The sequence below is a fragment of the Anomalospiza imberbis genome, chromosome 2 (assembly GCF_031753505.1).
Source record: "Anomalospiza imberbis isolate Cuckoo-Finch-1a 21T00152 chromosome 2, ASM3175350v1, whole genome shotgun sequence".
Taxonomy (NCBI): Eukaryota; Metazoa; Chordata; class Aves; order Passeriformes; family Viduidae; genus Anomalospiza; species Anomalospiza imberbis.
In genome coordinates, this window is record NC_089682.1 from 16,658,430 (window position 1) to 16,685,524 (window position 27,095).

Consider the following 27,095-nt stretch of genomic DNA (forward strand, 5'->3'; position numbering starts at 1 on the left):
CATTATGGAAAAAAGCAGAAAAGCAGCAGTTATATGTGCAGGGCTGCAAAGACTCACTCACTCAATGATTTAAAAACATTCAATTTGTTTTCTTAAGGATCCTGCAGGGATTAGTCCATATTTTGTAGGAAAGGTGGTCACACTTTTCCTTGGAAACCGACTGGTCAGCCACCCTTTTATGGCGATGGTTGCAGCGAGAGGAACAACACATCATGGCCAAATATGGAGCCCGTCTGAAGTTGCTGAAGCAATTTCTTTTGTTGGACCCAAGCCACTAATTCTGTTTTTTTATTGCATGTTGTGTTCAGCTAGCCCAGATGTTACAGAGGCATCGAGATGCAGAAACACTGTGCCTTCCCTTCAAAATCCTTCCCCTGAAAATACTGCACAGCCTAATTAAATAATGACATTTGCAACAAGAGAGATAATGCAAAAATTAGAGCAGCATTTCAGCTTGCACTGCACCCCTCCTTGACAAGCAGCCCAAAGTAGTTTACAGTATGCAGAACATCATGCTGTGCTAGAAGACCTGATGTGCTCAGAAAAATAAAATCTATCCTCAGCTTGTGCAGCAGTGGGGGAAACAGGCAAGGAGGTCTCCTGGGAGTCCCCATAGAAAGCAGTCCATCACCCAGACCTGCACAGCGGTGCTGTCCGAAGGCAAGAGCACGTGGCAGCGCATGTATTTAAAGGCAATAGTGCTGCTGAGAAATAACTACAAAGAAGGGATTCTCAGACACTCACAGATACCACCAAGACATCCTTCAGCTCCTGCACAGCTCAGCAGCAGGCCCTGGCTGCAGACTGAGCACTGGGGTTCAGCTGAGGCAGTGAGAGGGCTGGTGGCTCTGATGGATGGCATGTACATATGCAGACTACTGGAAACATGCTCAGCCAAACTTGCCAGGCAGATGGGGGAAACCATCCAATACTGAATTATATTAAGCCCTGGAAGCAAAATGCAGTGACTAAAAGCAATTGGGCTCATTCACAGATAAGTTGGCCTTTAGGTATAGCACCTCCATTTCTGTATTTCTGTAATTTCCATTTCTCCATTTCTGTAATTAGGCTGAGGAAGGAAATTAAAAGCAAACAAGGAGACACAACAGCAATATCTCTTCATCAAACAAGGAGAAGCAAGTGAGAGCAAAAGGCAAAAAAAATCAAGGTTGCTTTACCCCAGCCCCACTTCTCCAAGGCATCCTTTTGTGCTCCTTCATCTCTACCTTTGCTCTGCCTTGTGCTGGCACGAGCATTTGCTCAGCTCTGTGGTGAGCCAGACCAGGGGAACTAATCCGGACTGAAACTAATCTTGCAAGAATGAATTACAGCACAGGGGCAGGAATGCACAGCCAGGGAAATGGGAAGGGCAAAATCAGCTCCCTCAGCAGCAGTCCCCCCGGGGGTGATGTTGTACCTGTGAGTGCAGATGCTATCACATGGCAGGGAAAACGGTTCCTGTGGCCACAGGCACACAGGGACTTTAAGCTCAGTGCATCGGATGCTTGCTAGCAGTGGAGACAAGAAAGCACCCAGCTCAGCACATGCAGCAGAGCCTGCTTGACAAGGTGGCTAAATATCCAAGCAGTTAGCTCTGTGCTGATGCAGCTCCACAGTTAGCCCTGATTTAATGCCAGCTTCAGTGCGTTTGCATCCATCATAGTCGCCACAGAGAATTAAGCACTGCAAGTGTAGGTCAAGAACTAGAGCTGTTCCCATTTCTTCAAATTCAAACTGGGATTCCAAATGCAAAAAGCAGCAGGAATTTTAACACTTTTTTCCCCATTTCTGCTATTTGTAAATAGCCTTTAAGAACACAGAGAGGAGCACTGCCTCCCCAGAATCAGTCACAAGAAATTATTTCCCTGTATTAGCCTTTGATCTCCCTCTCCAGACACGTCTGATTTAAACCAGAATTCATTTATAGTGTAACCTTGTTGGCTACAAAGAATTACAGCAAAAATAAGGCAGACCCACCCCTAATTAAGATTGCAGCATCTCCTTCACTCCAAAGCCTCTCTGCTTGCGCCCAGCTGAGCTCTAAGCCACTGTGTTGCTTTCACCAAACCCAGAGCTGAATCTGTTGCTGGCAGAAACCAGAGCAATCTGGGGGCTGTTAATGAATGCTGATGTGCAATGGTTTCTCAGAAGGCATTATGTGGGAAGGCAGATCCAAGTGCTGTTCTCTTCAGCCACTGGAATGCAGTATCCCTCGCCTTGACATGCTTCCTCCCACAGGGAAAACCAGGGGGAACTAGCATCAAGCTGGGCTGGCTCCATACCAGCCAAAAATGTCCTGGAGCAAATATTCATTTGCCCTGATAAGGGTGCATTTAAGACCCTTATGTGCTCCTCTAGCACTTCATGGTGACCTCTGCAAGGAAGGTCACTGCAGTAAACTTCACCCTTAGCAAAGGATAGGGGAAGAAGAGATGGAAGGAAGGAAGGAAGGAGGAAAAGATGGAGGAAGGGAGGGAGGAAGGATATTAGAAAAATGAAATTTCTGGTAATTAATTTGCAACATAGTGTAAGTAAATGGTCATTAATCCTAAATTAAATGCCAGGGAGTATAAAAAGAACAGAGAGGGAGGGAGGAAGGACAGACCAACACACACAGACATATGTGACAAGTTAACTCTCAGAGTCTCTCTGCAGAGTCACTATGGCACTAATGAGCACTCCTGTGATGTGAGGGGTGGATGCCATGTTCCTGATATCTCCGAGGAGGAGATAAATTCTGCTCTCAATTACACCACCAAAAACTGAGAGTAACTCCCTTTACATCTGTGAATGTAAGATCAAAACCAGATCCAAGGTCCCTGCTCCACAAAGCTTGCTGTGTACTGTTGACAGTTAAAATGATGAGCAAAGACATCAAACCTCTGGGAAAGAGGGAAAAATAAAGGTGACCAAACAGCAGGAAAAGGGGGTGGGAGAAGAACCATTCTTAGAAAAGCAATTATAGCTTCTATTTCATGTTTCTTTCTTTATGTTTAGTGGAGACCAAGGGTGCCTTGCTTTTAAAAGCCAGGTATGCCAGTAGGAATGGAGAGAAGCTGAGAAGAGATGAATGGGAATTTCAGAGACAAAAAGAACTAACTGACTTTTATACTAATAGCTCTCAACAGTATCCAGCCAAGGCCAGTCTCCTGACTTACCAGAGTTGGTACCAGTCTTCGGCTGGCAGGAAAGTCTGTGGGTGCTGTCCTACCCTGCCACACAGATGAGGCATGTGGCTCTTTCAGTAAAAGAGCACACAAAAGACACTTTGCAAAGGGAGCTGGTGTCACCATAGCTTGTTCCTCAAAAAATCTAAGCCTGAAAACATAAAGCTAGCTTGATTTGTATTCCTGTTTTGACCTGAACTCCTTCAGTAGGTTGAACTTCCCAATCCCAAGCAGCAGGGTTCTGCTCTACCTGTCAATAAAGATCAGAGCTTGTACACAGCAATCACTCAGATACACGATGGAAAGTGGTGCGTATTCTCATGTACACACATATCCATGCATGCACATGCAACTGTTCAAATTTAATTTTGGGCAATACCATAACACTTTAGGCTGAATGGCAAAATAGCCAAAATCATAAACTGCCAATCACTGATACTAACTTAGAAATACAACAGATACCCAACACTGTAACTCCTTGCTTAGGGTGCTGTGACTTCACTGGCTATCAGTAGTCATGCATGAATGGGCCAGAAATCCTCTGAAATGCAGAGGGAGTGGTGCCAGTGGGGATGGCATCCATTTCCCTTTTTCAATAGCAGGCATATTCTCTCCACTTTTGGGCAACCCGAAACTCACCCATGAGGGCTCTTTCTAATGTGGCACTGCCTAAATGCAGACACGAGTCATCTTTCTGCACTACATAGATCAGCAACGAGAGTAAAAGCCCAGCCTCTCACCTGCCCCCCTGCTCTCCTGGGGCTCCTCATCTGTGGGTCCAGGGCAGGCAGGGCTGAGCTAGCCTAGGGGCTCCTGGGCTGGAAGGAATCCCTCTGCATTGCCCCCAGGTGAAGAGCTGCCCATTCACAGGGAAGCTCCTTGAGACTGCTGGGACCTGGCAAAATGTTTCTGCCACACGGTGCTTTTGGAGGTGCAGTTGAAGTAAAATGAAGGCTCTTGGTGAATTTTTAATCAACTGAGACTGCCGCATAAGTAGGGCTGCAGAATTCAGCATCACTTTACCAATATGCTGACTAATAGCCTTGATTAAAATCCTAGGGCACTTTTTGTAGCACACAGGAGCATTAATTCCAGTTCAGTTAATTACCTGTGCCTAACAAAATGCCATTTGCAGCTTCAGCCGGGCCTGAAATTCGTCACCTTCCCTCTTAAAAAAATGGTGCCATATCCAAACACATAGCTGCCCCATCTCCCTGGGATCCAAGGTCCTCTCTGTCCCTTCCCACTTCACCCAGGAGGCAGGATGATGCCTGCATGGTGACTCCAGATCCACAGATGAAAGATGCAATACAAGGGCAAAATATATGCGCTGCCTCCATGACCTGATTTTGTCCTTTTCCATTTATCATACGCTGGGTTTTGTAGCTTATGGCTGTTTCAGCTTCTTTTGTGAGCACTGCATTTTTAAATGGGAACTCTCAACTGCACTGCAGTGGCAGCTGCCATTTTGCATTCATGTGCAGAGAATGAGGCAGTGAAGGAGCTCTGAAGAAGAACTCATGTTACTTCTTTTTTTCTCCTTGTTTTGCTGTTGCATTTAAATATAAAATAAAGGTCATCCTGACTGAAAGGATAGAATTGCTGTATGGAAGCATATAATGAATGCACTGGATGTAAAAAGGGAAAATGTCCTTTAAGGAAAAACACAAATCAAATTACCTTTTTTTTTTGAAAAAAATAGCTTTTTCATTCTCAGACAGTTTCTTTTTGTGACTAGTGTGGGTCAAGCCTCAAAGAATTACAAGCCCACATAAGCTGCCACAATAGCAGCAGAGGAAATGCTTCTACCGCATAGGAGCCATTTTCCTCTCTGAACTTTCCTAGTCACTAAGTGCAGAATTTTAGGAAATGCTAGACCTGAAAAATTATGAGAGAAAAATTACTTTTGCATGTTTGACCTGTTTCGTGTGCTGCTCAAACCTAAAATTATTAAGCATCTCCAATTTCACCATCAGGCTTGCTGCTGTGAGGTTTATCCCTATTTGAAGGCTATCGCACTTCTAGCAAGGAAATTAAACACAGCAGAAGGGAAGCCAGCGGCAGAAGCAGTTTCCAAGTGTCCCTGCCTGTTGCTTCACTGGTACAAACAACATATAAGCTGACCTAAAGAAATCATTGCGTGTTTTCTGCCAGGTAAGCAAGAGGAGCATGCAGAAGAGGGCACAATGCTGCTCCTTGATGAGCAAACGACACCCTGCAGGCCTCTTCCAGCAGCTCGTCTTTGCAGTGGCACACACAGAAAACAAAGACCTTGTCTCGTGTAACACAATCCAAACCTACACCATAAACGCAGCAACACTCTGATGGCAAAAATGATGGGCTTGTAACACTGATGCTGCTTGCACTACAGTTTCCTTTCTAGCCTTCCCTATCTCATCCCTTACAAAGATGTTCCCAGCTAAGCAGCAACTGCTTGTTATAAATCAGAAAACTTTGGCGGGTCACAAATTGAGGAAATCAGAGTTCTATTGGGTGCATACACGGCGACACAGTGTTGCAGGCCAAGGGCCACTTATATGTTGCAAAATATATTTAAAAACCTGGGGTACACATGCACTGAGTAGAAGAGAAAACGTGAAACCTCATCAGCCCAGCCAAGAATTACCCTGGAGTTTGGAGAAACCCACTACAAAACCTATGAGAACAAAGGTATCTTAGCATTACTATGCAAAAATGAGTTTCCATCCAACACAGCCTTATGACAGCCCTTTCAAAAGGAGATGCTAAATGACAGGAAAAGGAAGGAAATCAAAATAAATGGGAATTTCGGATCATAGTAAGAGCCTTGGAGGAGAAAGATCAATTCCATCTAGAAAGAAGGTTCAGAGAACAATAATAGTAACAGTTCAAGCCCCATCTCTAACTACCACTTTAGGGACAAATTATTTAAACCTGTTTTATCAGTTGCTTTTCTCTACTGGTATATTATAAGCAATATTTTATTTTTATATTTTTACATAAATGTAGTGCAGTACATGTACAGTCAGAATATAATCCAATTAATAAAATCATGCACACATACAGCAAATGATTGGAAAAATCAAAACACATAGAGTATGCAGCACTGTCTGCCCCAGGCAATGCAAAAACTGTGACTTACACTTCAAGCCAGAGTGGAAGTAATCTTAAAATCCCAATTAAAAAAAAAGTTTGGAAAATTATCTTGAGGAGATCTTAATTCATGTTCTGCCTTTTGAAACTTTAGGATTCCTATTTGCCAGATTTTCACACAGCCAGGAGGATTAACAGATGCAGCCAGAATCTGAGACTGAGAACTATGTCAGGAATTTGAAATAAACCATTAATCTCCGACAACTCTGGAAAAGGCTGAACTCAAGTGACATCCTCATTTATTTCATTTTAACTACATGTCACTCGCAGACCCCGACTGGGTTTTTGCAAACTCAATAACCCTCCATAGGTGATTTTCCTAGTGAAAATGCAGCCTGCAGCGGACACTGGGCACAAGCTGTGAGGTCCAAGCTCTTGTCAGCGGCAGTGAACTGCTGGGAAGCACCGAGGCTGGGGTTCCAACCACCCCCACGCCCCCTCCTGCCCTGTCACTGCCTCACTACAATACTCATTCAAGCAATGACAGTAAAGAAAAAAGCAACCATGTGAATTTTGTACAACTGATTTTTAGAGAGGAAGCAGTGAAAAGTTCCTGCAGGTGTTGCCACAAGCTGGGATGCTCTCCTGCCAGGGCTTTATAACCCAAATGGGGACTTTCAGTGCACAGCAGCTTCAGGCTCACAGGCCCTGGCTGCAGGGTGGGTATTCAGCAGGTTGCTCTGCCAGTGGCAGCCCTCTCCTCTTCTGCCAGCACCAGCAATTTTGGCAAAGCGTCTCACTGTGCACAGGGGAAACGTTAATTTTGCACCATCCTGGAGAAAAAAATCACTTGTGGAAGCTTTCAGCTTTTGAAATTTTCATCTTTTTACCCCAAAAATCAGGACTGTGCTGCAGGCCAGGTCTCATGTTGGCAAGGGTGGGTCTGTCAGATGGGGCCCTGGCCTCATGCTGTGGTGCCTGGAAAGCTCGTGCCAGCACCTTGACTGGTTCCAGTGGCCACCTGAGGCGAGTGGGGCTGTGAAAACAGAGCACCAGAAAATCCGTGTACAATGAACAACCAAACAACAATAGGTAGGAGCAGGTCTGCTCTGCACACACCACTAGCAGGGAGAGCAGTGTTTCTAGCCAGGCGATCTGGAAGCAGCATGGAGTAGGCAGGGAATTCCAGGCTGTGGAGAATGCACAGCCTGCACTCAGAGCTGCTCACGCCAACACAAAGTATGGTGTTACTACTTCATGAAAAACATGGGAGACAGTGCTCCTTTACCTCCACCTCTGCTACCAGAAACATATCACTCAATGCTTCCTTCAGATGCAGTCAGTACAAAGCAGTGTGACACTCCTACTGACACACTGAAGGGAATTTGAAATTCTTCAGCATCTTTGCAACCCCTTAACTCTGCATGTGTCTGAAAGTAGAAAGATTCAATTCTCTGCCTTTTTTTTTTTTTCAGACTGTGTTTTTTTTTCCTTCTTACAAATTCCCACAATATCTCGGTTTATCAAAGCTGAGGGGAGCTTTAGGAAATTACTGCTGCCACTATGGAACATGCAGGTTTCTTCACTGCTCTTCCCGCATCTCCATGTTTCTTCTCCTGAGAAGAACATCCCAATAGTTGGATTCAGTGATCTTAGAGATCTTTTCCAACCTTAATAATTCTATGATCTACAGAACTGTGTACTAGCTGTAATGTACTAGACATTGACCCTTGCCATTTTAACTACAGTGTCTCTGGTCTGCCAGAAGCCTCAGGTCTTGGTATCACCTGATTGCCTGTTTTGATTTAAAACTAAATTTCTTCTAGCTAATCTCACTGCAGATTAATGAAAAATACTTGAAACACTTCAAAATGTTTCAAGACCTAGAATAATACTAACAATAATGACTTTTTTATCCTTTTCTTTTATAAGCAAATCTCAGGTGACTTGGACATGACTTCTGCACACCTGGGGCTGCCAGCAAAGCAGAACTATTGCACATATTCTCCTTATCATGGCAAGAATTCCTGCAGGCCCAGGAGGCCAGAGAACTCAGCATCCTGACAATTACAACGATTACAACTTTCTTGTGAAATCGAGAACTCAGCAGTGGTACAAAGAGATGTAAATAGCATCCAATGAATCATGTGAGAAAGGTAAAGCCAAGCTGCAAAACATCCTCTCTCTTCCTGGCTCCCAGCCCGGGGGCTCAATCTTACCATAAAAGTCCTTCACAGATTATCTAGCAGCAGAGCATATAAATCTCCTTTTATTTCAAAGCAGTAGGTAATCAATACCCTAAATAAGACAAAAACACAAGTCTCTTTAGAAGATTGCTTTCTTGATAGAAGACAGGGAATAAATATTCCTAATAGGCACCTACTTACTTTTAAATAATAATGGCATCAGCTCAGTAATCTGTGATGCCTCAATTAGAGCCCCATTGTGCTATGAGATGTACAAACAGGTCAAACTGGTTCAAGCTATTCTTGTGATAATTTCTGAAAATGAACAGAACATGGGAAACATCAAAATGCTGAATGTAAAACCTCCTGTAGTTCTCTGTCAGACATCTTAACTTGAGAAATCCCCAGGAAACAAATGAAGCAAACTACTGGGATAGGCAATCCTTAGCATAAATAAATAAACAAATAAATAATGAAAACACTGAAAACTGATTTTACATTAATTCTTGTTTTGTGGATTGCAGGGATGAAATGCAGCAAAGAAGTGTGCCTGCTGAAGTAACTTCCTCTTTTGATAATGCACACACTTGCACATGCACTTGCCCTCTTCCTACATACAGTAAAGAAAATCATTCTGCTTTGATTTTCATAAGTGAAAAATGAGTCACATCTAGATATAAATTAACATGATTAATAGTGAAGAGCAATCCACTACTTTAAATTTGCCCACTAGCAGTTGCACACACAGAAATTTTCAGTGTTTTTTTAATTTGATTTTTCAAAAATGAAACCATTTCTCATCCCTCAGTATGTGACATATGAATGAGAGGTGGTTTGTGCCAGTCGCCGCCAACACTGAGATCGTATTTCCTAGGTCACTTAAAAATGGGTTAGAAATATGATGATGGAATGAATTTCCAAACTTCCCTTGATTTTGTTGCTAATTACACAGATAGTCTGACCACCTTTATTTTCTCCAAATAGTGCTTTCCATCCCACTATGTACAGTAAGGGATGTAGAGTCTTCAATGCTGTTCATCTATGTACAGCCTTCCACAACGGCTCCAAAGATCCTGGAGGTGTAAAATGCGGCAGAACAAGGTTCAGTTATTCTTATTATGAGAATTGATAGAAATTTTTCTTCTGGAAAACAATTATGCAGAAAACTGGATTTCTGCTTAAGGAACAATTTCTACTAAACTTCTGTATTCTACTGAAAACCATCAGTACACTAAATTCTGTAGAGCAGAGGTGTTAATGCTGCTGCAGTGAACCTGGGGAACTATTTCCATGTGTTGCTCATGGTCTCACCTTGGGGTGATATCCTGCACGCCTCACAACCCCACATCAGGTGCCCGTCTGGGACGGACTGTGTCCCTTTACCACTGGGAACCTTTGCCTTGACCAGGCTAAAGGGAAGAGTGGGAGCCTTAATATCTGTAACTATAAAAGTCATAAAGTGCCCTGGCACTATTTCAGAAGCAATATATTTAGGTGTTAGAGAATGTACTTCACTGAAACCTCACAAATTTTATGGGAGGAAAAAAAATCCCTCCATTTTCAGGTCCAATTACCACCATGAGAAACTGATGTGATAACAGTACCAGTGTCAAGTAAAAAGCAGATAGGAGGACCTGCTCTCTGCCTGGGGGAGTTTGTGATCTAAGTATTTCACCACTGTCTGCCAAAGTAATATGCAAAGGTATGGTAAGAAAGATGTAAGCAAATGCTTCAATTTGTATATCTGAAATATTACGAAGTGCTGACTCCTCTCATCCACCGTCTCTCAGCTGCGTAATTCCATGTAGAAAACAGAGTTAAGGGGTGTCTTCAGGGCCAGGAAATGACTTTACTTAAAGATCAACTGTAGATTTCATATCTAAAGTATGGCTGGTAAAAGAAAAATAAAAATCTGCGGGCAAGGTTAGCAGCACTGGTGGGGCAAATGAGTCAGAGGACAGTGTGGAAGCAAAGCATGCAGAGAAGAAAACCTCTGAGGGGATAAGGGTGCTTGAGCATGAAGGGCAGAAACAGAGGCAGCCATTCAAAGCAGGTGACAGCATGGCTTTAGAGAGGGAGATGAAAGAAGTAAGGCTGTGGAAGAATAGGAGTGGTGTTTAGGGAGATGGGTAAGTTCTGGGTGGGAGATGGGAAAGTTCTAGGTGGTGGATGGGAGTCTGGCCAAAGCTTCTACTGCAGATGGTTTGGGATATGAGAGCAAGAGGAACTAAATGTGACCAAGTCTTTTGGCATGAGGATCAGGGTGGAGAAGCAGGATGGTGAAGTACAGCCATGTGTTTCTAAAACAGGCACCTCTGTGCACTTCTCACTGCAAAACTACCTCCAGCTTTCCATAACGAGCTCAGGCAGCCTTGGCCTCTCTCCAGCCACCATCTGAGCTTCATTTTACAACACTGATGTTTGGGCAGTTGCAAGTAGATTGTAAGCAGATAGGAGATCAATACTGTATGCTCTCCATTGCTGTAGCCCTTGCAATGCTAGAACTAACACCTGCGCTTTTTCTTCTCCCCCAGGGAACTTTCATACCTTACAATGACTCTGCAGTCAGAAGGTCCTCTGGGTTACAGGGAGCAGACCTACAGATCCTCCTTCTCTTCCTGTCCTCCTGGCAGTGACCTGCCAGGAAAAGCCACGTCCTAAGAGGTCTCCCACCCAAAGACTTATCCATCACAGGCACCTGTGACAGATGTGAACCACATGGCCAAGCAGTGGAGAGCTGCTGGGACTTTGGAGAGTGATCACCACGGGCTGGTAGGCAAGAGGTACAGGGAGAAACTTTTGCATTCCAGTGTGGAGAGGTGCCAGGAGCACATTTAGCAGCCCTGACCTCAAACTGAGGAAAGAAAGAGAGAAACTTGCAGCAGCTTTGCTCAAAAAGACGCTCTTTCATACAGAATTTAGGAGAGACTCAAGTCTGTCCTAGCAATTGAAGGGTTCAACTTTTTGTAATCAGAGCTGAAGAGACCACACCAAAGTAGAAGCTGGTACTTTACAGAGCTCTCCTGATTCCCATGTGTAAAGTTATATAGTTCAAAGGAGAAGAATAAACACAGACACCTTTGGAGAGGAACAAAGTGACACTACCACTTTGAAAAACCTTTCCTATAAGTGACTTGGTCCTTTCCTGCTCACAGGCCTGGTCCCCAAGGAAAGAATTGTTGAGCAGCTCTGTCAGAGCAACCAGACTTTATCACAAGTTGTCTTGGCCATGGCTGAATTCAGGTCATGCCTCCATGATCATTAATCCTGGCTCTTTGCTCTCAGTACACATTTCATCTGGATCAGCCCAGGGCACATAATCACATTTAAGATGAATTAGCTAGAACACATGATATGGAGTTTATGCTGGCCTCACGCCAGCTGTGGGAGGATGAACGACACCTGATCCTACACAAAGCCTGCCAGCACAAAGTTACCCTGGTGCTGTTTTTGGAACAAACATGAACCAGTAGAGCCACACCAGTCCCCTGGAACCAGCTCTGTGCACAGACTGGTTGCTACATTTTTGAAGCAGTTATACTTAGTCAGAGGCAGACTGATTAAGTCTCACTTAATTATGAAGTCAGGGCAATCAGACTTACTCTTAGTCAAATCACATTTCAGTCCTTACATCAGAGCTGTCCCACAGTTAAAAGGATCTACATTACGCCTAGGCTGGGTATAAACAGACACATGGTACCTTCTTAGCTTTGTCTCCTTCCTTGCTGGGTCTGCTCAGGGCACATCTCATGGTTCTCCAGTACTACAGCAAGCAGAGCCATATTCTCACTCCTCCCTCTGCATTTTGGAAACAAATTGCCTTACCCTTTTCGGCACATAAAATAAAATTACAAGACTGTCTTGACATACAGCTGATTTAGCCTGTGATTTTACTGTTGAGTTTCTGCACCATCAAACTAAGTATTGGGAGGACAAGAAGGAGGCAGGATGAGAGACCCCCTGGCCAGTGCCTACTGTTTTATTGCACCAACGCAGTCAACATCAACTGCTATCTCTGCTTGAAAATGTGTTCCCAAAACATCTGCTGTGTGTGCCACCGCTAAACATTTTAAAATACCATATATTATATGACTTTACTGAGTTCAACATAGTAGTTAGAAAGTATAGAAAACTGGCAAGTGTTCAAATTGCAGTGTGCAATTTGACAACACAATGCACTGTTTTCCTGCTAGTGTCTGGGTGACAATATCTATACATGTCATTCAAAATGAGCTTGTAACCAAATACTTTTATATTCAGATTAAAAATAAAATAAGTTTTCTGAAACAAATGTGGTATCAGTTATCTTTTATTAGATACAATTAAATTGTAGTCAAACTTCTTGGACTGAATCCCTAACAGATAATTTGGAGGAAAAATGTAAGTTCTAGAAAATAAAAGCCATAGGTACCTCAAGATGGGGATGTCATAGAACTGAGAGAATTTGAGCAATTCCACCATTCTCCTCATGACAATGAAGGGAGCAAATGGAAGAGAAAGGCAAAGAGACAACCTGGCTCATCTCCTGGCCTCCACTTTGCCTTGTCCTTTGTCTTAGTCTGCTTTTCCCTATTAGGACAAATAATTTCTATCCTACATCTTGAACAACATAATTCTTTTATTTCTAAGGTGTGATAACATTTCCTTATTCCTGCCAGTTGCAAAAGAAAGCTTTCAAGGACCTTGGTGAAACATCTTCTGTTGTAGCCTAGCTGATTCATGAGATAATCTGTTCTTAATAAATACAGTCCTAACCCTCTGGTTCTTAAGTTTTAGATCAGCACAATATTCATTCCTTGCTGTGACTCAGTGGAGGCTGCAAGAGATGGTGGAGGGGAGAAAAGAAAAGTATTTTTATAGCAGGTTATTTTTTTATTAGAAAATAGTGTGTTGTATAAAAACGACCTTATTGAATTGAGGTGTTCAAAGCAATTCCTGCAGAGTAAGATTATAGTGAGCAAAGTGCAGGTGAGAAGGTCAGAACTGCAAACTAAATGCAGTTTATTCCAATGGAGCAGAAACCTGGGAATGTACTCCAAGGTAATCATAAACACATGTAATGCAAGTATCTCACATGCATAGATGTTCATCCCACCACAGAAATCTTGAACTGTAAACAAAGGCAGTAACAACAACAAAAAAGTACAAAGTTTTAGTCTCCTTGCTAAATCATGTAATAGATTATGTTCAGCACAAGTTATGAGAACAAATACTAAAGATTAAAAGATTACACTTTTCATATGTTTAAATAAAACATTTATGAAAAAAAAGGTAAGCATACAGAAAGAAGGACGTGTTTGGGTGTGTCTATTTGAATCCATAGTAAAGCCCAAGGCACAAAGGAGATCAGCTTGAAAATAAAACCCAGGTGGTACATTCATTGTATATAGGTGTATATAGTGTATATAAAAAATACAATGCAGTGGAAGTACACAGGATTCAAGCCAGTGCAAGGGGGGAGATAAGACATCTGTAAACTGCCCAGAGGACACAATGTATGAGATCATACTGATATTGTAGCTGCTTCAATGCATGAAAACCAGGGAACCCATTTCTGTAGAATGATCTCACGTTCATTAAAGACTGAGCTCTTACTGTCCAGTTGCTACCTGCTCCAAGCTCATCTTTGATGCCCTATGTCCACTACAGAAGAGGGTAAGGGAATGAACAATGAAAGAGTCTGATAAAAAGCAGAGTTAATTTGCAGTGCTATGAAAATGAAGGGGATGAGGATGAGAAGAGCAAGAGCAGTACACAGTGAAGTCACCAAACCACCTGGTGCAGTCTTGTATTTAGCGTGAAGACTAAACTGCTCTGAATGCAAATCCAAACTGTTCACCAGCAGTTTTTGGACCAGTGGCTTTAATTAAACTCAGCCAGTCAGAAAAAAACACATTTATACATATTGACTCCTCAATAGTTACCCAAGATCAAACAAATGAGGATGGGGGTGGGGTGTGAGAGGTGTCACTGGGAAAGGAAGTTTTTCTTCATTATTCTGGAAAAAGATCTTTTCCTCCATTATTCTGCAGCTCACTCTGTGTATTTTCTGAGAGGCATGTTCTTGTCCATACCAAACTCATGGCCTGTCACCTCTAGTCATGTTTAAGCCTTCCAATTTGCCAGTGGAAATTAGATGTTCAAGTCTTGCCAGCATAGTTGCCATGTCCATCAGCAAGAGACTGCACAGACCATGTTTGCTCCACTGGCATTTTATCACATTAAAATAACTGTGAGCCAAAGAAAGCTGAGAGTTATGGTAACACAAATTTCTACTCACCTATATTCTACCCTGCTTCAAAAGGCAAGGCAAAATGCAGAAAAAGGGAAACCAAACACATGGAGACCCAACATACGGTAAGTTTCTTGAAGGAATAATCCCTTTCTCTGAAGAGCATCTGCAGAATAGTATGCCAGTCAGAAACTGGAATTTCCTGCAATTAATCAACATAATAAAAAAAAGCGACAGCCTTCCTTCAAATACTGCACATGGTTTGGTTGCATTTCTGTTTCTGGATCTTTTGATCAATCATGGAAGAAAAGTGACTGGCTAGACTTGCTCTACTGAAAATGAAAGATGAACTGAGAAGCTAATGTATTTTATTTGGAGAAAGAAACAAAGACAGAGAAACTGACCAAAAAGCCAAACCAGGCCAATGGCCAAACCAATTATTTGTGTCTTGCCAATCATTTCAGTCCACATTTGTTCCTCTAACAAAACTGAGCAGGCTGTTCATACAGTTATTTGCCTAACAATGAAGAGGCAATCCAAATTTTTCTGGATTGTTTCCAAACAAATGTTGAATATAAATTTACATTCTGGTAATTTTAAAAAAGAATGAGTTGGAGGCTTTCAGGCCTCTGCATTTACTAATAGCTATTAAACAACCAGAATGAAGCTGACTCACAAGAGAAAATGTCTTCTCAGCTGATGTAGCCATAAAATTTGGCATTTCTGGCTTGTGTCTGGAGAGGAAAGTGATTTCCTCTATAAATTATACTTCAGACGTGCCAGTATCCAAACCAGAATTACACAGTAAACACAGGTAGGGGAAGGTTGAAGAACAGGATCCTACGGGATACAACTAGAAGGTTTGCACTTGATTTATGGCCTCACAGCTTGAACATACCTCACTGGTGCTGCTGCTATAGTAACAAAACAGACTGGTATGCAGGTTTGTGGCAATAATGTTTGTTGAAAGAGTGTTCTCAGTTTTATATTCATGCTTCTGCCATTTTTTGGCTTATTTCTAAAGAAGGTGAGTATATGAAAGCAAGAAATGCAAAACTCGAGGGGGAAAAAAGGTTGTAAAGGCTTTATAGGAGAAACACATAAAATTATGCAGTTACTTCACAGAGATAAGGGACCACAATGTTAGTGATTATTTGGGAATCACCTAAGCATTTCAACAACCCCTTGGGCTTTGAAGAGCTGACCTGGAGGCACAGTCCTCCCAAACTCTAGAAATATTGGCAGCTTTCTAACTGAAGCAGCAGTGAATAGGAACTGAGGGGGAGAGAGCAAGACTTGGTTTATTCAAGGCCAAGTTCATCCTATGATCCCAGTGACTCAATGCTTTGCACACCTAGTTTTCTTTAAATGTTACAAACAGCCCCTGCTCATGCAGTGGCAATCAAAAGCAAAACTCCCATTCCCTGTATGCATAAAATTACCTGCAAGCTTTTGCTCTTATGTGGAAAAGGATTAAACCCCATTTATCATACTGACCCATTGATTGAAAAGAGAGTCTGCTCTTTGGCCTTGACTCAACAAATCCCCTTATCCAGAGAAGATCTCCTGTATTTGATCGCAGTACATGTGCTGCTGATCTGAGATCTTAAATACATCCCTTAATTATCACAACATTAAGGGCATGAAGGTTAATTAAAAAGCAAATGAGGGCACCCTATGAAGGTAATTCCAGTTACTCTGACCCGTAGAGGCATGCAAGGTTTTTGCTCTGGGTACTTAATAGACAAGGAAAGCAGTTTACTTAAATAGTATCATGGCCTCTTGAATATAGCATTTAGCATGGAAACCCAGGAGTATGCTTTCATTTCTCATGGACCTAAAATGAGACTAATCTAATATTTTTAAAAAGAGCCAAGAATTTTGAAATCAGCAAAGAATGGCATTTGTCTCTACTTGCATGTTTTCTAATACATATTTTCAGTATTTTCTATTATGATATAATTGATCTGTCACTTTATTATTTCATTTCTACTCTCTATTTCTGTAGAGCCACAAGAAAGAAGAAGGCCTCTCCACACCTACTCACACTAATTATCTTTCTTACTCCTGAAGTCTCACCCACAGTCATAAGCTGAGAACTGTGAATCTGACTCACTGAAAAGGAGGAATGGAGATCCATGCAGCTGGTCTGAGGTGCAGTTCCTCCATTTAGGACACCAGCTTAAAAATAAAACAAGGTGAAAAAAATATTTTCATGGACTGTAGTCCATTAATATGTAAGAAAAGAAGGGTTAAGAAATGGCATGGCTTTCTGGAGTAGGAAAAAATCTCCAGTCTGGCATACAGAAGAGGAAATGCTCATCACCTACAGGACAGCTCACCTTATTTAAAATAAGTGTTTCTGCGATGCAAGTTATTTATTCAAGGCCAAAACAAGGCACCAACACAATTTTTACCATCAAAACTACTGCAATTCAAGGAAATAAACCATCTACCAACACATCTCTCTAAAAAAACCCCAAGGCTCTGCATGCTAGTGCAGGAGGTCTGAGCCATTTATTCAAGCCTTTTCACCTTTAGTAAATAAGGGCAGCTATAACATTGCTCTTTTTGAGTACATCAGTTTTGGCTTTTGGTTTTCTGGCAATGCACCAAGGTATCCTCTCAATTATAAAAACCTGTGATCCCTCTGAGACACCAACTGGTTTGGAAAGTGGAATATGGATTAAGTGGCCATTAACTGTCAGCTCCCATTAATGAGACTGAGCAAGAACAGTGATAAATGAGGGGGTAAAGCAGATACTGTAATAAAGTACCCTGAGTCTGGTAGAAAGTTTTGAAGTGGCAGTCTGGCTTCCTTCCCCTACCCCCAAAAGAGGTCAAGAACTGAATCAGGAAATTACAGAGAGGTAGGATTACCATTTGGCACAGGAAAACTTTCAGGGATGTGACATGAGAACACCTGGAAAGACAGTTTGATTAAGGACAGCCAGCACACATTTAGACACAGGAGGTCATGCTTAACTAACCTGCTGGATATCTTTGAAGATAATGCTGCTGTGGCAGATAAGAGAAGTGTGACAGATGCTGCATAGCACACTGAGGTTAGATTTTTTCAAACAAAGTTTTGACAAGGTCCAGCATTGGAGATGACTAATGGAGACAAACAGAAAGTTATGGACTGCAAAGTAAAAGGACAGAACAGTGGCTATAGAGCAAGAGTTCAAATAAGATACAAAAAAATATGTTGGGAAAAGGGTACTGAATGCAGGGGTCAGATTTACAAGGGTTATCCCATCCCACTTGCCCCAAGCATTGTTTCTGTGTCAGTCCAAAGCATCAGCATGACCTACAGTACCTGTGATTAGTGCTCTTCCATGAGGACAGTGATAAACAGCGTCCTTTAGACCTGCTTTTGGTTCACAGTACTGAGCCTGTAGTTGTACACTGATGTCAATGGAGAAACACTGAAGAGAATACCTTCACAAGGGTTCAGGCTCTAATCTAAGCATCAAATCTAGGCTGAGCACACTCAGTGCTGAAGAATTTGGTTCAGTCAGCCAATCACAGAATCATAGTATCTTTCAAGTTGGAAAATACCTCTAAGATCATCAAATCCAACTATCAACTTATCACCACCACCATGTTCTTCATTAAACATCATCCTTAAGTGCCATATCCACATTTTTGAACACTTCTAGGGATGGTCACACAACTACTCTCCTTGGCAGGCTGTTCCAATGTTTGCAAACCCTTTCCATGAAAAAACATTTCCTAGTATCTCATCTAAAGCTCCCCTGGCACAACTCAAAGCCATTTCCTCTTGTCCTGTCACTTGTCACCTGGGAAAAGAGGATGACCCCTACCTGGCTACAACCTCTTTTCAGGTAGTTTTAGAGGCTGATAAGGTCTGCCCTGAGCCTCCTTTTCTCCTAAACAACCCCAGCTTCCTCAGCCACTCATCAGACTTGTGCTCCAGGCCCTTCCCTAGCTCCTTCTTGGGACTCGCTCCAGCACCTCAATGTTCTTGTAGTGAGGGGCCCGGAACTGGACACAGGATTGGAGGTGTGACCTCACCTCACCCTGCTGAGTACAGGGGGACAATCACTGCCCTGGTCCTGCTGGCCACACTATTGCTGACACAGGCCAGGATGCCATTGGCCTTCTGTTCCACCTGGGCACAGCTGGCTCATGTTCTGCCACTGTTGACCAGCATCCCCAGGTCCTTTTCTGCTGCTTTCCAGCCACTCCTTCCCCAGCACTGCCTAGGGTTGCTGTGACCCAAGTACAGGCCATGGCTTTACTGAACCTCATACCATTGGTCTCAGCCCACCAACCCAGCCTGTCCAGATCCCTCTGCACAGTCGTCCTACCCTCCAGTAGACCACAGCCACCCAACTTGCTCTGCAAACTTGCTTAGGGTGCACTAGATCCCCTCATCCAGCTCACTGATGAAGATATTAAACAGGGTTAGCCTTAGTCCTGATCCCTGGGGAACGCCACTTGTGTCTGATCACCAGTTAGATGTAACTCCGTTCCCATCACCAGTTAGATGTAACTCCATTCACCACTACACATTGTAACTCAACACAAAAAGCACAAAATAAATTAATCCCCGAGAAAGGAATCAGGCAAAGCTGAGCATGCTAAGTACCATAACATGGCACTTTGTTGAAGCAAGGGATTTTAAGGGTTGTAGTGGGAAAATACATAATTAAAACCACCAATATATGGCAGAACATCAGAGAAAATTATTTAAAAAAAAGAGAGATGCAACTTTTGTTGTTCTGAAGATAGAGGCTTAACAGATGCTCTGTATTAGTCACAGTATGACAGAGAGAATATTATTGCCTCAGAGGGTGCAAGAGGAGGGCAACAAAAAGTGAAAACAGATCTTGGCTCTTACTGGGTCCTAAATTTTTTATTAGGCAGGTGAAATGAGGGCAAGTTATGTTTATTTTCATTGGAAAGGAAAGTTATTTTGATGTGACCTAGTAGATGATTTTCAAAATCATGATAGAGGTGATCAGGGTAAGTTCTACCAAGCTAGGATGGAGCAACAAGGGAAAGGAAGGTGTGTATGCCTAAACAGGCTGCAAACATCTTAAATAGTACAACTGTGAGAAAACAGAGAAGTTGTCAGGTAGAACTGCTCCAGCTTAAAGGCAATAAATGTGGAAGATGTTCTCATGAGAGACAGCTGAAACAAAGGCTGTATATGAGCTCAAAAGACACTTGGACTTATTTCAAGAGAAGAGAAGAATTTGAAGATTTTAGTGAAAACCGGAATCTTGGGAAAACCAGAATCGATGCACTGTAGAACAGTAGGTATGCCGAGCCAAGTCAGGATGCCTAAAATTGTTCATCCTGTCACACACATAAAGCAGAATTCCCTGTTTTGCTGCCACACCTTTACCCTGGAGCCACAGTTAAGAGAAATATCTCCATGTAGAAATCTTCCTTCCTGCAGCTTCTTTTGATCAAACTATATAAGCTGAGAAGAGCTCTTCTCCCAAATACCTCAAGGCTACAAATAGCTGTAACAAAGGCAAAAATGAGCTGCAGGAGTGCCACCAATTGCCACTTGCAGTGACCTCCTGAAGCATAGACTGTGCCTGCTGCTGTGGCTGCTGCAGCAGCATTTGCTGTATGGCCCCCCAAAATACTGGCTGAGCTCTGGAAGGAAAGGAGCAAGCAGAAACAAAGTTGTGCTCACTTTTCAGGGGGATCTTCCCATGTCCTCAGCCTGTCATTGGCCATAAAGTTTAAGAATTGGGCTGCAACCCCAAAGCTCCAGGCTACCACAGACACAGCCAAAACCTCTGAAATGCAACGGGGCAGGGGGTAGGACTCCCCACTGCCAAGGGTCCATTGCAGGCACCCTTACAGCTGTCTGTTTACCTGTCTTCTTTATGGCATTTTGGTCTAAAATATGTAAGGAAAAAAAATGCTGGGCACGTGCACTCTAGAAGGAGATGCACTCATCATTCCCATCCCGAGACCAGGATCTGATCCACTCCATGTTGACATCCCTGCCACACCAACAGCCATGTGAGGCAGTTTTGACCAGAATCATGAGCAGGTAAGCAGGATAATTGAAAATAGGTATGTAAGAATCTTAAATCTTTCTGTTTAAATTCCATTCTTACTTTGGAATAGCCACCTCAGAATTAGCCCCAGTTTTGTTATGAGAAAAAAATAATCTCTGATTTAGAAATTTATACCCACCAGTCTACCTTCAAGCTCTTTCTTATAGATGAGCTGTAGCATGCAGAAATTAGGCGACTATTTTGGAAATTTTCACATGCTTCTTTCTAATAGAGAATTCACCACCATGCAGATTTATGTTTATGTTTGCTGTGAGTTGTAGAAATATGTAACCCTGAGACTGAAACAGGTTTTCTCTTCTGATATTTTTTCTAATACCTGATATACTGATATCTTACTCTAGCCACATCATTAGTTCCTAGCATTTATTTCATGTTAATATGGCATAAGAAAAAAAACAAACATCAGAGCTGTTCAGAAAAGCATAAATAGCAATGTAAGTATTGCAACTCTATATAAGAGGAAGAATAAAGTGGATGAAGGAACTATCCTGTCAAACAGCAGCATCCTATCCTAACTACAATGATAATAAGAGAGACAGGATTTAGGAGAAGGCACAAGAGAATTTTTTTTTTTTTTAGTTGTGTTACTTTTCCTTTAGACACAACTTAGCAAATGATGCTACCTTTAAATATTCCTCGGATGGGTGTGTTTATCTTGTTCTGCAAGCACTGAATCCAAACAAACACTAGTCAAAAGCCCAGTCAGTATTCTGCTTTACCTTGCAAAACAGAGCTGTATCTCCCAGCTTGCTTTCCTCCCCTCCTCCTTTCCCCTGGAGAGAGTATTTCTCTCCAGGGCACCTGCATATAATTGATGTCAAGTATGGATGTTCAAGTTTTTCTAGTTTGCAAATCTCAGGCAAAGGATTCCTTATCCCTCCTGATCACAACCGGCTCCCCAGTAAGGGATTTTACTGGCCCCATCATCACACCATCACTGACAGGGATAACAAATGGAGACCTCTGGTGAAAATAAATATTATTAGGCAGGGTGTGAAAACAGTTAACACTGTTTGGGGTAATGACAGACCACATTCTCCACACGTGTAAAGAGTCTTTTGACCATTTATTGGAAGGTGGAATTTGGCTGTTGGAGAGCCTGCCAGACTCCTCCATATACTCTCCAGCATTCACTATGGAAATCTCAATGAAGACCACCCTAATTTAGAACCATAGGGAAGTTCCTTCCAAACCCATCCATTTTTTTTTTTGTTAGAAAGTTCTCATCTGAGTGATTTATTGAGATAAATACTCAGAACTCCATTTGCCTACAGAAGACAACTGGCATCACTCAGGCAAAGGGAATCACTAAGAAAACCAAGTGATGGGTCGTGTCACACACTCTTTTGGTCAAATATGTTGCTTTGGAGTAAGCAACTTCTAATAAAAATGTGCATTTTACATTTGTTCCTTGCTTGTCACAAATTTTCTTCATGTCCAAGATTTATTTAGGACATGTCTTATGAGTTCAAGGATTGAGAAATTACTGTTTTCCTGATAAAAAATTGCAGTTTTCTGTTTTAATTTTATGATGATAAACTATATCCATAATCATGATGACTACTCTGTGTTTTGCCCAACACAAATAGAAATATTCCTTCTGCCTTTCTAGAAGTCATTCTGGAAGAGGAACACAAAGCACAACTCCAGTTTAGGCCACTGAGCAAACTGAAGGACACATAAGTGGCAGAAACATTGTAAAACAAGATGAGAAAGATTAATTATATCCCACGCTGCTCTTAACAATCTCCAGATGACCTGAAAACCAGAAACAGCATGATAAATGTTCCTGTGATACTTGGGTCCAAGCTGATAATGTCCTCACCACTATTTTCAAATATGTAGAAGTACAAATCTGTAAATGCATCCGTGTGTGTGTGCGCACACGCGTATTTATTTATTTATCCGAACTATGAATCTATTTTGAAAAAGAGGAGGAACAAAGTTTATTGTTCCATATTGGCACAGCAAAAGACCAAGAAACACATCATCTTCACACAGAAGGAGTGCATGGAGCCAGCTGCTTGTGATAGAAATAGGAACAGCCAAGAATCCCTCTGAACAGCAGCGTGGGGCTGGGAGCCTCCCCTTTCCCACCCATCTTCCGTATCATTTAGTCCCAGCACAGTGAAGTGGGTTACATGAGGATTTTTTGCTCTCCAAAGCTTTCTTCTCTCTACAGCTTTATCATAGTGGAGCTTGGGTGAATTGGGATCACCTCGCTGTACAGCAGTGCTTTGAGAAGGTGGAAAGAGTTATGGTTATAATGAACTGCATGAAGTATTTTGCTTCCCTACATTAAGTGTCTATAAAAAGCTCTGATTTCCTTTTAAAGAAAATAAAAATGAAGAGTCTGTTTTTGCTTAGATGCATGTGCAGGCTGATGGCCAAAAACAGCAGTAAGAGCAAAAGCCTTATCAACATTTAAAAAACCCAAGTAAAAAGCCCCAAACAAACAAACAAGCATATCCCAAGATAGACACTTAGCTAAACCCACTTTGACTCAATATCCAAGTTCCTGTCCTTTCCCATTTCCTTCGCTGCTTATTTGGGGCTTGACTATGCAACAGTCTTGCCAGTCCACCCAAGGGAGTCCCAAGGGATGCACTTTCCCACTCCTCTGTGCAGAACTGGGAGAAAAGGTATGGGAAAAGAAAAGCTGACCCCACTGAGCCACCCCACTCCCTTGCAAATCAGCAGGCAGGCAGAGCAGGCAAGGTAGAGACATTCCCTCTTGCCTTCTCCACCCCACCATCCCAAGAACTGTCTGCCCACAAGATGAGCGGACACTGCACTTGGTGGCACAAATCCTCTCTCTCTATCCTACCCACTGTGGAACAGGGGGAGAAGGAACAGGAGGGCTGGGGGTACCTTAAGCTGCCAGTGCCCAGCTGAGACTGCGTCTCCTGGAGTGAGAAACAGTCCTGTGTCCCCAGGGAGCTGTCAGAGTTTCCAGGGCAGAAATCCTGTACAGCAACTAAGGCACCAGTGGCATAAATAATCAATGTCAACAGAAGAACAGCAAGGGAAATGTTCCACTACAGCAAATCAGCACCTATGTCCCTCATGAAAAAGTATCTCCCCACTTTCTTAATGGGAATAACAAAAAGTACATTTAATTTTGCCAGAGCAGTAAAACAAGCATAAGCATTCCCTTCCTGTCTTCATAGTTAGCATTTTACATAATGATCCATGCCAGCACATCCCCTTCTCCTGCATGTCCCAAGAGATAGTTAAAGTGAGCATTTCTTCATTCATACACAGAGTGCACATTCCAATGCTGCTGTACAAATGCTGTGATGCCAAGGAACAACTACATGACTTTCCTATTCAGGCTGCTTTTTTAAATGAAAAACAAGAATTTTACCCTGAACTGTCTGCTTTTGGCTGACATTTTTCAATTTTCATAGAAACCCACCAGCAAGATTCTGGCATCCAGAAAACGAAATGCTTTTGTTCTAAGCTAAAAAGTGAAGTTTTCCATTTGGAAATATTCACAGATACTACTTTGCCATTGATACAAAATAGACGTCATCTTTCCTGCAAAAAGACATTGTTTGGTCTTGATTCTTGCTTCAAAACAGCTTCCTCCTTTATTTCTCACAAGAGCAGCCCAAGACTGTCTGTCTAAATACTTCAGTCTCCTTCGGTAACCCATGCCCTTTGCTTAGCTGATGCAGCTCTGATCACACAGCAAGGTCATGCCATTCCCTTCAGGCACGCGCAGGGCCCACTGAAGAGCCTGGGCAGCATCTGGAAGGGAGAGGAGATAGCAGAATAGGCAGCTGTAGAATAGATACCAGAAAAGGCAGCTTGATTTAATAAATGCAAGTAAATGTTCTGCTTTTCCTGATAAAAAATGCTTTTATTCCTTTAGGGAAAAGAAGGGGAAGCTTTCTTTGGCCTATTCCCTCTCTCCAAATTACATCACCTCAGCCCAGAAAACAAATATGCTTGGATACCTGATTAGTGGGAGTTGGACATGCAGGTATTTTCATGCAGCTGAGTCTATTCTCTTAAGCTCAGTTTCAGTGCTCCACTTTATACACATCATATCATGTTGCACAGTAATGGGTTAGGGAAGGGATTTCCAGATCTCCCTGAGAAACCAATTTAGTCCTGAAGGCAAGGAATGAATGAATTCACGTTACCTCAGACTACACTAATTGCATTAAAACCAAGGACATGGTTAAGAAACAGTAAAACACAATTCAGGTCTTCATGAAAAAGCTGCTTCTTGATTTCTCTGTTGTTTGTGCCCTTCTGTTCTTTCACCCCTCCCTGCTCCAGTGGAGAATAGAAGCTGCCAAATCACCAAGAAGAACTTTTGGTCCAGAAAACAAGAGCCAAATTCAACCCCACAAAGTGTCCCAAGGGAGCCACTGCCCATACAACTCATGCAACAGGCCATCTGTCATTGGATTCATTCACACCTGACAAGCAGAAATGACAACATCTAGAAAACAAGGAACCTTCTCTTCCCCCACTTGTGTCAGGCCTGTGCCTGTGTCCAGTGGTGGCAATTAGCTTCACCAGCTGTGGCACACGGACTCAGACACAGGCACTGCACAAACACTGTGGGAGCTGCTCTCCCAGCCCTGTAGGGTCCTGTGCCTTGGGATTGCTTAAATGGGTATGACAGAACCTGCTGGGGAACAGTGCAGAGAGGGGAACCAGCTTGCCCAAAATCATAGAGTTAACCCATGGCTTCACCAGTCTCCACCTCCTAATGCCCTAATGACCAAAATGGGACAGTACTGCCAGCTGCAAGAGCATGAGGATGGCAGGTGTTTCATGGGCACTCCCTTCTCTCCCAATGCTCATCCTGTCTATCTTAGGCCATCTCCTGCCCCAGCTCATAATTCAGCTGCACCACACACTCCAGGCTGGCACCAGAATCTGGCCTCCCTCGGGTAGTGGCAGTGTGAGCACAGCAGTGCCCTGAAGGAGCTGTGGCAGATCCCCAAACCAATAAAAGACAGAGCTTGTGGCAGCCACCGCAGGGTTAACCCAGAGCCACCTTCACATTCTGTTTCCTTGGTCAGGTCTTCTGACACATGCTTGAAATCCAGGCTCATTTGGAAGACATCAGGATTTTGGGTGGAGGTGCTGCTCATGTCCTGGACCTGCACTCGGAGATTTAACTTTTAATTTCAAACTTCTCAAAGCAAGACAGATGGGATTTTCCCACCCCTTTGCTTTTCCCATAGAAGTGCTTTCTAATGACTTTTGCAAAGCCAGCCTTGCCTGCAACATGCAGCCCTCCTCCCTCGACTGTTTCAACACACTGAGAGCTTACAGACCTTCACCTGGTCTCCACCCACTGCCTGAGACATGCAGCAGCCACCAGTGCCCCTGGCCCACACACACCTCTGGGGAGAAATGAGCTGGTTGGGAGTGGGGCAGCTGCAGGGGAAGCTGTGAAGAGGCACTGGGTGCTGCCTGCAGTGGGGGCTGTGAGAAGGGGTAAATCCTGCCTGTCACACACTGCCCATCAGTGCCACGCCAGGGATGGAGATGCACACAGCTTTCAAGGCCAGTGGGTGTTGCCTCCTTAGCAGACCATGACATCAGTGCTGTGTACTGGCTTCATTTCACAACAGCAGAGAGGAAGCAGAAGGTTGGGTCAGAAAGAACAGAAAAACAGTACTCAATCTTTTATTTATATTTTTTAAAAACATGACAAGACTGGAGGGGAGGATCGAGCCCTCCTAACTTTGGAGAGGGACACTGATGACCTTTCTTAAAAATACCTACTCTCTTTCCAGTGAATATGCAAGAAGCCCAGAGGACTGCTTCACTATCTTCCTAAAATAGATCTGGGTGGGTCGATGACACTGTCACACACTCCTTCCAAGTATAAAAGGTCTTTAGTCATATTAATCCTCCTGCACCAAAGTGCAACATCTCATCATGAGAATGAAGACTGCCGTGTAACAAACATCTCTCTGTTGGCTGAAGTAAGGCTGCAAGAACAACTTCAGTTCTGGTGTTTTCCACACACTTTTTTGTAACCTTAATTGTATTCTTTCAATAAAGACTTTAGTGAGTTTTGGAGATTTGGGATTTTGGATTTTTTTTTTTATGCATAATATATTTAATAATAGATACCAGACAGAAGCCTCTATATAATAAATCAATGGCTTTTTTTTCATCCCATTCACAGAAAACCCCATCTCCAGAGGTGATCAAACCAGAATAGGCAGAGAAAACTGAAGATCTGTTGGTTTTACAGAAGATCCCTCCACAACAGGAGACAGAAAATTCTCAACAGGCTCTACCTGGAATTGCTGCAAAAAGTAGAACCCATGTGAAAGCTGTAAGGTTGGTTGGAGAAGAGCTGACTTTGCTTTTAGGGAGTGGTGAC

The 27,095-nt window shown here is 42.8% G+C and overlaps 1 protein-coding gene across 3 annotated transcripts in view; it reads right to left on the minus strand.

Annotated features, from left to right (window-relative positions):
- Window positions 1-27,095, minus strand: part of NHS (NHS actin remodeling regulator) — a 243,897-nt gene that overhangs the window by 143,386 nt on the left and 73,416 nt on the right. The window lies entirely within an intron of this gene.